Raw genomic sequence first — 16,425 nt, 5'->3', positions numbered from 1 at the left:
CCAATGTAAAGGGGCCCAAAAGGGAGATGGTCTATCAAAGAGCAAGGCTAACCAATGGAGCATAAGACCTTAGGGTTAGCTTCATTGAAGACCTCCAATAAATGTGTGTAAAATTCCTTTTGACCTTAAGCAAGCTAGGGCTGAGCTTGAGGTGGGAACCCGGCCCAAGCTCGAGGTGCTTGTCCTGCTTGAGGTGCTTGTCATGCTTGAGGTGTTTTTCATGCTTGAGGTGCTTGATTAAGATGCTTGAGGTGCTTGACTGGCTCCATGCTTGAGGTGCTTGACTTGCTGCATGATTAAGGTACTTGAGGTGCCTTGAGAAGCTTGCCTGAGATGCTTGTGGGAACACCCCCTAGTTCAAGTGCTTTGTCATGCTTGATGAGTAAGGTGCTTGATCACCTAAAGTCAAAATCATTCCTACAAGAGGGGGGGCGAGCCCTTTTCCTAGGAGCTAGAGAGAGAACACCCACTCACACACACAAGGGAAGCCCCAACTTGAAGAGGCAGCAAGGACACATGTCAGGCCCCTACCCATGTTACCTTCATGTGTTGCTTGAAGCCTATTGGCTAAGCTTCAAAGGGGTCCAATGATAAATTACATGAATTATCTAATTGTTTTAGCATTTATCAAGTCCTCTCTCTCAAAGGGGAAAGGGGGACACTTGTCCCAAGGCTACCCATGTTGCTTGTAATGGCTCCTGCTTGTGATTGGCTAGGCCTGGAGGGGTCCAATGAGCTTCAGGCATGAGCTACAAGGGGGGGTCGACCCAAGCAAGCTAGGGGGGTGCCTAGGGGGTATACTCACCCACACACACTCACAATCACTCTCATGGTGTGCTATGCAAAGTGCAAGAGCTCCCTCTCCAAGCAAGTAGAGGTTGAGAGCCTACACCAACACTCTTGGCTATGGAGTGCAAATCCAACCAAGAGCCATGCTTCAATGCTTAAGCTTTCCATCTCCTTCTTCTTCATTACTATGCTATTATGTATGCTAGCAACAAGAGTATGATAAGTGAGTAACTAATTCTTTCTCCTACGAAATGTTTCTTCTTCCTCTTCCCTACCCTCATTCCCTGCTAGCTCTCTCCACCTTCGAAGGTGTTTGAGGTCTTGGGACTGAGGCTTGGGATAGTTAAAGCTTTCTTCAAGTTTATGTTATGCTTGTGGTGCATGAAGCCTTCCATCTTCATGGCATCACCTAGGTCACAAGGAACACAAAGACTGTATTGTAACAAGTCTCTCTTTATGGGAGAAATCATAATACAAATGCCTATTGGAGGGGGGACCGGCTCCACATAAATCCGGTCCTCAATTGTTGTCATGTTCTCTAAACTCTCTCTCTTGCAAAAGTATTGTCTATGCCAAGTTAACTAATTGCTATGATTATGTTGCTATCTTCAATTATGTCTACCCGCTATGCTCACAAAATCATTTCTTGAAAGTACTCTCATTAAATTCCGCTATTCTCAAATTGAATAGGCAAATTCCATTACATTGGTATCAGAGCCAGGTTTCTCTTTTCTTGCTTAAGAAGAGAGGTCCTTAAGTAGCCTATAAATGGTTGATGTTGTTAATTATAATAGAGTAAGTGGAACTGGGATCTAATACCGGTTTTGTTAAGCCCACTATGTGGGGGATGGTGCACACCTCGGGAGCTTTGGACTTAATAATGGAGTCTTTTTAGACTTGCCTACGGCTTTACCATTATTGAGCCATAAGAAGTCCGAAAGGAGCTAGCCCTTGGCAACTCTGCTATGTTAGACCTACTCCTCTACTCTCTATAATTAACCACTTTGAGCCGTGGGTGTAGATACTTAAGAGCCGATTTTCAAAAGGCTAAGAGGAGTGGCAACTAAGGTTTTGAATTGCCAAAGCATACACTAAATACATACATAAAATTTTGTTATCATGGCTGACAATAATCAAGAGAGTAGAATGAACATTGATAGCTTTGATTTTGTACATGAAGGTGCTAATGATGATGCTCCCATGTTTGTGAATTATCTTGTGACTAGGTTGCAACAAGCTATGGGCAACCCTACCTTGCAAGCCGAAGTTACTCAACAACTTCGTGCTTATGGAATTTCCCTTCCTCTCCAAGAGGAGAGAGAGCTTAGGAGGCCTCTTGAAGAGACCCCCAAAAGAAGACTCTCTCCCATTCGAGAGGAGGAATCCAAAGAGAAAGAAAGCAATGAAAGTCTAAGTTCTTCTGAAGATGTGGCTCCACGAAGAAGGCGATCTAGACGATCGCCTACTCCTCCCAAGAGGAAAAGGGCAACCCATAGTCCTTCTCCTCATCACTCTCAAAGGCAAGAGAGGAAACAAAGGAAGAAAAGGGCTAGGAAGAGGTCACCCTCTTCTCCTTCTTCTTCACCTTCCTTCTCTTCCGATGAAAGTTATGGCTATTCTCCTAGAGAATACAAGAGGGGAGGACATCGCAAATCATTTCCTGCATGGCGAAGGTCACAAAAGCTAAAGAAGTTCAAGGAGGGAGGAAAGAGTATCTCTTTTCTCACCTACGATGGCACCTTTGGTGCTACCGACAAAGTGTTGGCCTTCATCCAGCAATTTGATGCGGCCTTTGGGGACGAGGGCTTCACAGAGTCCTCCAAGCTACACCATGTAGCTATGCACTTCCAAAAATCAGCTCGTCAATGGTGGGCTAGCCTTCGTGGCAATGGAGAAGCCCCAAAGACATGGAAAACTCTACGAGTTTCCATCATGAAGCAATTTCTTCCAAGCGATACTAAAGATAAAGTTCTTACCGAATGGCGCGGCTTGAAGCTCCTCTCTCATGAGTCTATCAACAAGTATGTAGATAAGTTTTGGGATTTACATCTCAAAGCTACTGTCTTTCAAAAGATAGACTTTGCCGAGCAAAGACAACAATTCTGTGCGGGATTACCTGAAGAGATGGCCGAATATATCAACTCTCAACGGCCCGGTACTATTACCGAAGTAATCCACCACACCATGGTTGCTTCACGCATCAATTTCCATCAAGGGGCTAGACGTAATGTCAAGCCCATGGAAAACAAAGATAAAAATGATGCAAAGGGGAAATCCAATGCTCAAAATAATTCCCAAGGCACTTCCAACAACAACAACAACAATCGGTCCAAGGAGAAGGGAGTTTACAAAGGTAAAAACAAACTCTCTCCTGAAGAGCTTGAAGCTTTTCGTAAGGACCATAAGTGTTTCAAGTGTGGGGAGCAAGGACATGGCTATCGTTCTTGCCCCAAGAAGAATACTCGCAATGAGACTCCTAGGGCTTCCACCATCGAAGCTCCAAAAGAGGATGCTCATTGCAAAGGATCATCACTCTCCTATGCTTGGGGAAAGGTAAGAGAGCATGATGCCTTCATCTTGTTTGATCCTGGCTCTACTCTCAACTTCATATCAATAGAGTTGGCCACCAAGTTGGGCATTCAAGCTTTTGAGATGGGAGATATAGTAACAGCTGATGCAGCTTTCAAGGGACAACAAGCCTCCATTACTCCCTTGATTGGGAAGTTGAGGCTTCATGTCCAAAGCTATGTCGACAAAGAAGACTTCTTCATCTCTCCCCTCCAACATCAGGATGTTATCCTAGGGGCACCATGGTTTGATCGCATGGCTGCCAACATGAAGTTCCCTGAAAGGAGAATTTACTTCACCTACAGGGGAAAGAACATGTATATAGATGCTAGTGAGCGTGGTTGCACTATTCCACTTGTAAATCCTCTTTCTTTTGATAAATCAATGAAGAGCTCAGTTTCTGCGTACATGATTTATGTCAAAGAGTCTCTAAAAGCTAATAATGTTTCATCAAATGAAAATGATAGGAATCAAGAAGAGTTAGACTTGTCTACTTTTCTAAAAGGATTCCAAGATGTGTTCATCGATGATATCCCTATGGACCTACCTCCAAAACGAGGGGATGATGACCATCGTATTGAGCTCCTTCCAAGAAGCTCACCGCCTAACAAACCTCCTTATCGAGTCTCACAAGCTCAACAAGAGGAGATCATGAGGCAAGTACAAGAGCTGGTAGAAAAAGGGATGGTGAGGCCTAGTTCCTCTCCCTTTTGTTCTCCAGTCCTTTTAGTGCAAAAGAAAGATGGTACATATCGTATGTGTGTGGACTATCGAGCACTAAACCATATCACTATCAAAAACAGATTTCCCGTACCTCGGGTAGAAGATCTGTTTGATAAGCTACAATGCTCTACCTACTTCAGTAGGATTGACCTTAAGAGTGGCTATCATCAAATAAGGATAGTGGATGAGGATATCTTAAAGACCGCGTTTCGCACAACATTTGGTCTTTATGAATATCTAGTCATGCCTTTTGGCTTGACTAATGCACCAGCTACGTTCAATCGTTTGATGGAGAAAATTTTTAGACCATATCGAAAATTCACTGGAGTGTTCTTCGATGATATCATCATCTACTCCAAGTCTTTGGAGGAACATAAGCAACATCTCCAAGTGATTTTTCAAGCCTTGAGGGAGAACAAACTTTTTCTCAACCAAAAGAAAAGTGAATTCTTCCTTCAAGAGATTCAATATCTAGGCCATATTATCTCTCACGATGGTATTCGTATGGATCCATCAAAGTTAGAGGTAATAAAATCATGGCCTAACCCAAGGAATCTACATGAGCTAAGAAGCTTTATTGGTATGTGTGCATACTATAGACGCTTCATAGCAAAATTCTCTCAAGTAGCAGGACCACTACACGACTTAACCAAGAAGAACGTTAAGTTTGTATGGTTTGCTAAGGAGCAAAATGCTTTTCAAAAACTCAAAGAGAAGCTTACTTCCCAACCAGTCCTCGTGCTTCCGGATCTCTCAAAGCCATTTGAGGTCCAATGTGATGCTTGTGGTGATTGCCTTGGAGCAGTTTTGCTTCAAGAAGGGCATGCCATAGCATATGAGAGCCGAAGGCTCAATGGTGATGAACGAGTCTTGGGCATTTATGAGAAAGAGCTTTTAGCTGTTCTACATGCCCTAGACACATGGAAGCACTACCTATTGGGGACTCCATTTATCCTACGAACCGACCACCAAAGTCTCAAGTATTTCATGACGCAAACCAAGCTTTCCGACAAACAAATGAGGTGGGCAAATTTTCTTTCGCAATTTAATTTCCATATTGCTCACATAGCTGGTAAGCACAATCAAGTTGCCGATGCACTTTCACGACGACCAAAAGTTAATGCGGCGTCTATAGCTACTCACAATGATCTATCCTCTATGATAGATGAGTATGCTACTGACCCTGACTTTAGAGACATAATGTCAGCCCTTGCTTTGGGGAAGAAAGAGGAACCATTCACCTTGCAGGATGGTTATCTTCTCCACGACAATAGGCTATGTGTTACCCATTCCCTTCGTGAGAAGGTTATGTATGAATCCCATGCTCCTCCATATGTAGGGCATAGAGGTATTCAACCTACTCTCCGAGGAGTAGAGACGTATTTCTATTGGCCTACCATGAAAGTGGACATACAAGAGTATGTTTCAAAATGTGTAGTATGCCAAAAGACCAAGTATGATAGAGGGAAGCAACCTGGATTACTCCAGCCATTGCCTATTCCAAATTCACCATGGGAGAGTATATCCATGGATTTCATCTTTGGATTACCCAAGTCTATCCATGGGAATATAGGAATATGGACAATAGTCGACAGGTTTAGCAAGCAAGCACATTTTATTCCTGTCAAAAAGACTATTAAGGCACATCAAATGGCAACTCTCTTCATATCTCAGATTTTCAAACACCATGGATTACCCACATCCATCGTGTCAGATAGAGATCCTAGAATGACCAGTAATTTCTGGAAAGGTCTCTTTGAAAATCTAGGAACAAGATTGAATTTCTCTTCGGCCTATCACCCACAAACGGATGGCCAAAGTGAGATAGCCAATCTTACGATACTCGATCTACTCAAGACTTATGTTACCGAAGTAGATCAACGCTCACAATGGGAAAAGTATTTATCGCTAGTAGAGTATGCCTACAATAATACTATACATACTTCTATGGGCAAAGCACCTTTCGAGATCATAGAAGGAAGACCTAAAAGTCCCTTGCTACTGAAAGTACATGGGAAGATCTTCGCCGCCGATGAGTATAGCCGTGACCTACAAGAATCTTTTCAAAAGATTAGGGAGGCTATAGCCATCTCTCAACAAAGGCAAAAAGCTGCTGCTGATAAACACAGAAGAGCCTTAATGTTCAAAGAAAATGATTGGGTCTTACTTAAGTTTCCTAAGGCTCGATTAAGGCAAACGACGGGCAAAAATCCTACGGGCCATCAAAAGTATTATGCTAAACTAGCAAAAAGATACTATGGTCCTTTCCAAATCTTGAAGCCTATCAATGAGACGGCTTATCAACTCAAGTTGCCCAACCATTGGCTTATACACAATGCCTTTCATGTAAGCTTACTTAAGCCCTACAAAGGAGAGCCACCAATTGAACCAATTATTGAAGACCCTCCCGAAGTTGAAGACCAAGAAGAGGTGCTACAACCCGAAGCTATCCTTCGGCATGAAGACAAGGTACTACGACATGGTAAGATTATCCGACGGTATCTTATTAAGTTCAAAAATTATCCTTTTGAAGATGCTAAATGGATGCAAGGAGTACAACTTAAGGATAGTATGAACCTTGTCAATGCTTACAATGCTACATTAGAGTAAGCAAATGTACAAATTTCTTTTAAATAACTCATGTTTTTGTCTTATATGACTAGTCCTCTTTTTAATTGTGCACAAATTTAACTAGTATGCATGCTTAGAATCATGTTTGTGATGATGACGTCTCTCAAACACCAAGTAGAATTTGTCACTCTACTTTGGGAGAATGAAATGGACTAAAGAGCAGACATGCTTGCGGCAGCTATGTCTCCCAAGCACCAAATGGATTAGTCATCCATCTTGGAAAGATGTCGTAGGGTAAAAAGGGATCCTTTACCCGCTAAGTACGATTGACTAATGACTAAGACTTTATCTCTTCTACCTCATAGTCAAGGACGACTATGATTTCAAGAGAGAGGTAATGTCATAAAATCTAATATCTAACTAACCCAAATGATTTTCTCATATTAAATTGATCACTTAATGTGGGAGAATAAACGGGAACAAGTGTTAAGATATAGGTATGTGCTTTTAGATCTATCTCAACACGGGGCCAATGTAAAGGGGCCCAAAAGGGAGATGGTCTATCAAAGAGCAAGGCTAACCAATGGAGCATAAGACCTTAGGGTTAGCTTCATTGAAGACCTCCAATAAATGTGTGTAAAATTCCTTTTGACCTTAAGCAAGCTAGGGCTGAGCTTGAGGTGGGAACCCGGCCCAAGCTCGAGGTGCTTGTCCTGCTTGAGGTGCTTGTCATGCTTGAGGTGTTTTTCATGCTTGAGGTGCTTGATTAAGATGCTTGAGGTGCTTGACTGGCTCCATGCTTGAGGTGCTTGACTTGCTGCATGATTAAGGTACTTGAGGTGCCTTGAGAAGCTTGCCTGAGATGCTTGTGGGAACACCCCCTAGTTCAAGTGCTTTGTCATGCTTGATGAGTAAGGTGCTTGATCACCTAAAGTCAAAATCATTCCTACAAGAGGGGGGGCGAGCCCTTTTCCTAGGAGCTAGAGAGAGAACACCCACTCACACACACAAGGGAAGCCCCAACTTGAAGAGGCAGCAAGGACACATGTCAGGCCCCTACCCATGTTACCTTCATGTGTTGCTTGAAGCCTATTGGCTAAGCTTCAAAGGGGTCCAATGATAAATTACATGAATTATCTAATTGTTTTAGCATTTATCAAGTCCTCTCTCTCAAAGGGGAAAGGGGGACACTTGTCCCAAGGCTACCCATGTTGCTTGTAATGGCTCCTGCTTGTGATTGGCTAGGCCTGGAGGGGTCCAATGAGCTTCAGGCATGAGCTACAAGGGGGGGTCGACCCAAGCAAGCTAGGGGGGTGCCTAGGGGGTATACTCACCCACACACACTCACAATCACTCTCATGGTGTGCTATGCAAAGTGCAAGAGCTCCCTCTCCAAGCAAGTAGAGGTTGAGAGCCTACACCAACACTCTTGGCTATGGAGTGCAAATCCAACCAAGAGCCATGCTTCAATGCTTAAGCTTTCCATCTCCTTCTTCTTCATTACTATGCTATTATGTATGCTAGCAACAAGAGTATGATAAGTGAGTAACTTATTCTTTCTCCTACGAAATGTTTCTTCTTCCTCTTCCCTACCCTCATTCCCTGCTAGCTCTCTCCACCTTCGAAGGTGTTTGAGGTCTTGGGACTGAGGCTTGGGATAGTTAAAGCTTTCTTCAAGTTTATGTTATGTTTGTGGTGCATGAAGCCTTCCATCTTCATGGCATCACCTAGGTCACAAGGAACACAAAGACTGTATTGTAACAAGTCTCTCTTTATGGGAGAAATCATAATACAAATGCCTATTGGAGGGGGGACCGGCTCCACATAAATCCGGTCCTCAATTGTTTTCATGTTCTCTAAACTCTCTCTCTTGCAAAAGTATTGTCTATGCCAAGTTAACTAATTGCTATGATTATGTTGCTATCTTCAATTATGTCTACCCGCTATGCTCACAAAATCATTTCTTGAAAGTACTCTCATTAAATTCCGCTATTCTCAAATTGAATAGGCAAATTCCATTATAGAATGCATGTATTATGTTTATGAATATCTTGAGCAAACCGATTTTGAAGCTCCACGCGTATGGACAAATGAGTCTTTTAAGGGAGTCCCTTTTCGACTCAAGATCCAAGATAATTTGGATATTTCTACTTTCATTGTCTATAATAGTGAATGCATGCAACAATTTGTTGAGGAGTATGAGGAGAAACTTGTGAACCAACGAGTTGGCAGACATAAAAACAGGAGATCCAGACGTCAAACCAACGTAAATAACATCGAAGACGTACCTACTTTCATGGATTGGTTATACACCCGTATGCAACGGACAGATAGAGATCATGAGACAATCTCAAGGGAACAGAGAGAGTTTATGATCGGATGTGAAAGAAAGGTAACTTTTGGGTTTTGAAAACTTTAAACTAAACAAGCAATATTCCTTTTTTTCTTATATCGTTTATATATTGACCTAGGCTCAAATGTATACAAACATGTGGGCTTATGGTCAACATCTTCGAATAAAAGCTATTGACGACTTACGTCTAACTCAAGATTCTTCCTTTGTTGCCTCTTTCAAGCAATTATCACGTGCAAGTTCAAGAGACACAAATCTTGTTGATAGTGAACTGGGTTATGTGGGAACCATAGTCGGCATTTATGAAATATCGTATCGGATCTTCAAACAGGTGAATGAAATCCCTCTTCATACAACAATGACATGTAGATTTCTTGAAGTTATACATAATTCTAAATTTTTGATTCGTGCATTTTGACATGTGATTCTGAAGGTGGATTGGTTTCGTGCCGAGTATAAAGGCAATAGTGTCACAATGAGAAGAGAACCATCCAAATTTTGGTCCGTCGACTCCGCAAAGTTAATGCGTGCAACAAGAGAGCCTTACATTCTACCAACTCATGTTGAGCGAGTGTTCTTTTACAAGAACCCAGATTCTCATCCATGGTGGCAAGTTGTGCATGTCCAACCTAGAGGTCGTCAGTTGTTTGATAGCATTGACCCTGAGGAAGCAAATCGGGATGAATTGGTAACATCCTCGAATCTAGACACATCCATGTTAGAGACGTGTAGAATTTTCCTTGCCGATCATGATGACATTGTAGATCATGATGAGAACGACAACCATCTGTACTCTGACACTACAAACACCGAAGAGGAAGAAATAGTGGATGTCGAGCACACGGAGGAAATGAACGTCAACACATATTTAATGGTAGAGGAGTTTGAAGAAGTAAACAAAGATAATGAAGATGAGATTTTATTGACGGTTAATCTCAGAGATGACGATGAGGACTATTAGCCGTGCGTATCAACTCACAAATCAACCTATATTGGGTAAGATTTAATCTCGCAGTAATTCATTTTGTTAAGTAATAATATTGATTCTTTTGAAATCTTACTAATAAGGGTGGGTGGTGGGGAGTCTCGTGGTGATAGCCTCATATGGCTAGTGTCAGGGTTGGATTCTCTTCAGACTCGTTTTTCTTCTTGTAGCTATGTACAAGGTAATCAAAACACGCTGCTGCTCAAGATACGAGGACGCTGCCACCGACAGTGAAGCCCGTCTGAAAAGCCTAGCATTTTGCATGACAGATCAGTCCTGGCATTTTTGCACTGCAGATCAGTCCCGATAGCAGCAGAAGACAGATCAGCCCTAGCATTAGCAGATTCCACAGCAAGATAACACATCAGCCCTAGCGTTTTTGCATCAGCATAACCATCCAGCATTTTGTAGATCTACCACGACAAAACCCAGATCTAGACCAGTGTTTTCAGTTTTCAGCAATCAGACTCCGCCGTAGAATCACGAACCTCACAGACCTCACCTTCCCGCAGCAGTTCCTCATCGCATGGTCAGATCCACGAGCGTTTGTAGTTTCAACCCAAAAAATGTAGATTTCAGCATCTGCGTTTTCAGCGCATCGTCGTTGCATCGTCGTTATCGACATAGAGTCAAAATTCAGTGGATAAAGATTCACAGATTTCAGCCATAGCATTTTTCAGATTCCGGCCTGTCTCGTTGTCGTCCTGATCTTCGTCGATGTTGTCGGCAAGTCCATATCATATGATTGTTTGCGCTTTGCTTAAGATAACTGCTCCGCACTGTGCTCAAGGTTCCTTTTAGTTCTTATGGAAGGGAGAGCCTTCCGTTCTTAATGGAAAGTGCTATGATCACAAACAAAGTGAATGGACACTGTGCGTGCAAGTGTAGAGACTGAGAGATAGAGAGAGAAGAGAGATACGACACCAGAGACGTTGTAAAACCCTCCTCCGAAGGCCCCACTCTCGTCGGCGAGAGTGATCTACTATTGATTGCACAAAGTGGTACAATGCGAATGCAATGGACCGATGCAACTTGGGACTATGCCGGTGATGACGACGACGACTTTAGGGCTGCAATATGTGGTCTTGTATTTGCTAAATTTCGGGACTGTTTCGGTGGCTGAAAATGACTGTTTTGGCTGCGTTTTCGAGGGCTAAAAATAGAGATCTTGTGCAACCAACTAGGGCTGATTTGGGGCTGTTAAAAACGCTGATCTTCTGCGTTTTTATACTGTTGAATTTGCGTTTTTCTACTGCTTGTATAGCTTCCCTTCTCAAGTGTGGCTTGTATATCTTTCCTCCGCAAGGGTGATCACCCGAGGTAAAGACCTCTCATCGGCCAAGGGCCCTCGAGGTCGCGTCTCACAAAGTTGACTCAAGAGGACGAGTGACTGTGGAGGGTCTCGGAACCCGCCGATGCATAGAGACCCATAACACTCTCCTCGCCTACGAGAGAGCACGATGTCCTCATGTAGCCTTGTCCCTACTGTCTGCTTCAACCAAGCAGGCTGCCCACTCCCCTGTAGACATGGATGTCACGTACATAGCATGTAAACTATGCCATAAAGCATGAGTTGTAGTCTCCCTCGAAACCTGCCAGTAAACAGACTCAACTAGATGCAAACGAATCGTAGACATTGCTAACTCATCAAGATCCTGCCAATCATCATCACGCATAGACTTGGGCTTCGCCGATAAACCACGCAAGGGTTTATCCTGCCCCAAATCCTCCAATGCAACAAGCATAATCTGCACCATCAAAGTGTGTCAGACCATAACGCTGGAAGTCAAATGAAAAATCAGCCATAATGCTCGCAAAAGAGAAACCAACAATGACTAGCAAATGTCAACCAAATCAGCCCTAAACTAGCTCGAATCGCATCAACAAAAGTCTGCAAATATGGCTCAAAACCTGATGCAAAATTGCACCAATAACCGTGCAAAACCTTGCACAAAATCACAAGTCAATATGACTCAATTGCGCATAAATATCTGACAAAATTTTGGCAGAGTCTCCTTTGTAACTGGAGCAAAGTCTCAACAGTAAACCTTAAAGAGACAATAATATATGCCACAATGGCCAATCCGGGAATAAACTCGACCGGAATCACCTCACAAAGTCATACATATGAGCATACCCGCTCTTGCCGGAGTACCACTCAACGGCACCTCAAATGACATACATGTGAGTGATGATTGCTGCCAAAATACCTTCCAATCGATGACCAAATGTCTGCCAGATAACTTTAGCAACATTTCGCAAAACCTTGCAAGATCTGTCGCTATGCGCAACGCGAAATACGGCACACAAGGTCATACACAAGTGACTCCAAACTCCAATCAAATGATGGCTGAAAATCACGTATCAAAGTGGGAGTAAACTCAACCACTAAACTGTCAAAGAGCAACCTATGAGTACGTAGAAGCTATGGCGAGAACTTGAATAAAATCCAACAGAGTTTCTTCTATAAATTGAGCCAAATCTCAAATAATCTCAGCCATAAACAAATACACAAATCCATATATGGCATACATAAAATGCCAAGACCATGGCAACATAGCTCACTCTCACATGAGTGGCTCTCTGGACAAATGCATATCCAAAAACCTGTGTATACCTATGAATCTGCTGGTTGCTGCAGAAAATACTCCGTGTGTGTGAGATATACCAAAAGCAGTGTTTTTGGGACCCGAAAGGGCACAAACAAACCTGCTGCTGTACCTACTATAATTTAAAGCAGAATTTCAGAAAATAGACATCGCCATCGCTTCCGGATCGTGCCAAAACCTTGACCTAGACTCCTCGATCATGTAGGTCTGATTCTGTAAGACGGAGCTACGCAAAAAACTGCGTTTTAGAGCCCGAAAATGGCAAAAATCGAGTTGCACATAGTCTTGAACCTGCTCCTGCTTCACTCTGCGTGATGCAATGTCCTCTCAATGCAAGCTCCAATGCAAGAGCTCTGCCACAATAGCATCCAAGCACTCGAATGTCAAGCTCTCCTCCGCCGAGCACTTCTCTATCGAGCTCCACTGAGCTCAAAGCTCCTCTCACCAAGGAAGCCGCAACCGCCTCCTCGACCAAGCTTGACCACACCAAGCTCCTAAGCTCCAAAGAAAATCCGCCTCAAGATTCTTCCCATTGGAATTCCTCCCTTTGCATCGCCGTTGATTGTAACCTCCATGAAGTGCCAACCATACCAGTAGCATAACCATCATTAGTGTGCCCCCACTACTTACTTGGAGACCCCACGTCCGTAGGCCTGCTAGTAATCTCATCCAAAATGGCCTGGCATACAGCCCGCTGCCCGGTGTGGAATAACCCCATTCGGGCCAGTACCGGTTAAGGTATAATAGCATGTGCCTAATCACTCGCACAGCACAGCTCCCCAAATGAAAGGTGGGCTGGTGCTGATCGGAGCCCGCCCTCTTGCAATGCGTAGTCGTGTTGCATTCGCACTCAATGGCTCGCCCGTCTCTTCGAGGGGAAACACATCGGCCAGACATAACCTGCCCCAGCATTGCTGTTCTTCTCGTACCTGCATATCTCACCCTGCACCTTAGTTGTTTGCTGGCCCTCCGACTCAGCCCAATACCTCCTAGTTGTGGTACATCCCCGATTATGTGATCTAGTCCTTGGCTGCATGACCTCTTTCGTTACCCAATGACCTTGCACCACTGTCAATTCATAACCCTAGTCACACCTTGCTGACCACCTTTTCCGGGTAATCCCACAATCATCCTTCCCATGTGTGCTCCATCCAAGCCAGTAGGCTTGTTGTTGACCTTCCTGTTTTCCCGACCACCATCTGGTCCAAGCTATTCGCATCCATACTGTGAACACCATTTGCTAAGGGGTTCGGCCTCATGCACACACCCAACTTAGCGGTATACCGTAGGTTATACGCATATCAGCAGACCCTGTCTGGCTCACATCCTTTATCTTCACTTCACAATCAAGCATCACGACCACAGTGCCACATTCCAAGTTCGCCACATCTCCTCTCAATTTTTCGCATACGAATGGCTTATTGCCATGGATTTCCACAATCCCCTTCTCGGGCAATTCGAAGGTAGCAACCTATAGGTCGCTGCGTGTCGCATGCTCCAGCTCTCCCCTCTCGTGTGGGGGATGGGAGTCCGCAGGGTTCACCTGGTGCTCCTCAATTTCTTCACTGGTACAATACCCACCATTTAAGTATGGCTCGCAAGCCAACAACTCCCCATCCAACAGGGTATGACTAGCACTACTTCCGGTTTCATGCAATAGTTTTTCCTCATGATGGGCATCAACATAGCAGGGAAACATCGCATCCAATTTCTTCGTCAACTCTTCCTCACTCATGCATTCTTCTCCTTCGTCCACACACGGGACTGTTAAGTATGGAGCCTGATTTACCCTTGTATTTTTCTGTGGTAAAAGCGCACATTTGTAAGGCCCCCATTATGAGGAGAAGCCATCGTGCGTAAAGGTAAATCACTCACCGGAAACCAAAATTTTCACATAGTCAAAAACCAGGGGCAACTTTTGGGGCCTCGGGGGCGGAAGCCCCCGATACTTTTTTTTTTCCCTCGCTGGAATATTATGGCCGGCCGGTGGCCGGAAAGTGGTCGGAAAACAACCGTCGGTTGGCCGGTAGTCAATGGCCGGTGGCCGGTGGCCGAATTCAAAAGCAGACTTGTCTTCTCAAGGGCGGCCACACATGGGCGGATTGGAGGGTCTGATTTGGACTTATCTACACAACGACGGCTACACATGGCTCCCTCTCATGAGAGAGGGCAACCCTTTTGGCCTATAAAAGGAGGCCATTTCTACACACATTTCAGAGTGTGAAGTTGATGCAACAAGGTGAGTGTGAGGTGGTGAGAGTGAAGCAAGGCGGGAGCTCCATTAAGGGTATAATCCCTTTGTAAAGTACTTCTTGTTTTGAAGTACTAAAGCCATTGAGTGGCTGCTTTCCCATGGACGTAGCCCACATTGGGTGAACCACGTATATCGTGTGTACTCTCTGTCTCTCTCTCTCTCTCTCTACTCTATTATCTCGTGTATGTAAATCTGTCTCTAATCTACTCAATTATCTATTTAGCTACGTCTTATTTCCTAACAGGGACATCCATACATTCTTCGCCTTCGTCCATACACGGGGCATCCGTCTCCTTCTCTTCTTTTGCTTGTTTTTCCTCTTCGCTCAGCTTGGCATGCATCATCGACACCTTTTCAAAAAACCAGGTCATCACTTGCTCTTGCCGACGGAACTCGGCATCCATAAGCATTTTCTTTCTCTCGAGCTCTTTTCTCGTTCTTCTACTTTCCAGCTGCATCGCCTCTACATCCTTGTAGTAACTCTCAGACGTCCTCGATAGTGTCTGAGTCGAGGTCTACATAGCCTTTTGCACCGCATCCCAGTCATATCCTAGTTATCCTTCTCTCCATCCAGCAAAGCGTTCCCTCACGCGTCGTGTCGCTCTTTCAAAGCATAAGAGGGCAACCTCCACATTGAACCATGCCTTCAGTGAGGCCATATCAAAATCTTGAAAAAACAGATTGGCCCTTAAAACAGTACAATCAGTCACGCCACTTCTCCTACACAATTGCAGCTATGAAGTCACTTAGTGTAGATGCATATCCATCGACAGCAGAAGCTCAGCAACCATCGACAGAAGAAGCTCAGCAGCCTAGCGTTTTTGGAGACCCATCACCTAGCGTTTTTGACAATTTTCAGCATGGCGTTTTTCAGCAATGAAAGACCAGCGGATTGAGCCCCTAAAGAGTAGCACATTCAGCCCCAAGAAACCTCAGTTTTCAATCCTAAACCTGTAGATTTTCATCGTCAAAGACCTACAAAACAATCCCAGAATCATCGTTTTTGGACATAGTCATAGATTTCAGCCCATTGCGTTTTTGGACAGCAGATACGAGATTGCAGATTTCAGCCCTTAGGACGGTGTCATCATCCCCTTTGTCATTGCCGACATAGCCTAGACTTGCATCAGTTCCATGCATTCAGCTTGATCCAGTTGGTGCTCTCTTACGCAATTGCAGCTATGAAGCTACACCTGCCTCCATTGGGTTACTAGCATGGGAGATTTTGATGGACCAGAGAAACCAAGTCGATCTTGTTCTGACGGAGGTCGTGATGCCCTGTTTATCAGGCATAGGTCTATTGGGGTGAATTATGAACCATGGGGCCCTCAAGCACATTCCGGTTATCATGATGTCCTCTCATGACTCCATGAATTCCATTTTCAAATGCTTGTCAAAGGGAGCTGTGGACTTTCTTGTGAAACAAGTGAGGAAAAATGAACTGAAGAAGCACTTGCAGCGTCTTTGGAGGAGGTGCCATAGTTCAAGGACCTGACCATTGGGAAGATAAAGATTTTGATCTATGAGGAGTGGCTGCTGCAACGAATGCACCTTTTCTAGACCTTGTGCCATC

The sequence above is a fragment of the Adiantum capillus-veneris genome, chromosome 1 (genome assembly GCF_014529385.1).
Source record: "Adiantum capillus-veneris isolate H3 chromosome 1, ASM1452938v2, whole genome shotgun sequence".
NCBI classification, from domain to species: Eukaryota; Viridiplantae; Streptophyta; class Polypodiopsida; order Polypodiales; family Pteridaceae; genus Adiantum; species Adiantum capillus-veneris.
Note: the sequence above shows the minus strand (reverse complement) of the source record.